Here is a 572-nt window from a genome sequence, read left to right as displayed (position 1 = left end):
TTTGAACAGAGAACCAAATATAGTAAATAACAACCGACCATTAATACACAAGATGATGCAACCCAGAAACCACAGCTATGGACATATGCAAAGTAAAATGAGCTTTCAAGCTTGCAAACAGGAACAAGAGACATAAATTGGCAAGTGATGACAACTACAAATAAAAAGAAGGAAAATACTGTGTAGGTACAGAACTTCTAAATGGTGAGGAATTTATGAGAGTTGCAAGATACAATACACTATTCAAACTCAAGGAGAAAATTACAAATCATAGGGTAACCTCAAAGAAAAATGATAAACCTTCATATCACAATAAAAAAGAGGATAAACACAAATATTCAGCAAACACTAAAACAGTAACAAAGGAAACAATAACATGATCACAAACATAACGAGCTCAGCACAGAAAATAATATGGAACAAATAAACCAGGGACACCATGAAAAAACACATACAAAAATGACAGCAACCAATTCATACTTTCAATAATTACACTGAATGTTAATGGATTAAATGCACCACTCAAGAGACAGAGAGTTGCAGATTGGATAAGAAAACAAAACCCATCAATA

This window comes from Orycteropus afer, unplaced genomic scaffold, assembly GCF_000298275.1.
Source record: "Orycteropus afer afer isolate SDZICR_OR568_19922 unplaced genomic scaffold, OryAfe1.0 scaffold00221, whole genome shotgun sequence".
NCBI lineage: Eukaryota > Metazoa > Chordata > Mammalia > Tubulidentata > Orycteropodidae > Orycteropus > Orycteropus afer.
Note: the sequence above shows the minus strand (reverse complement) of the source record.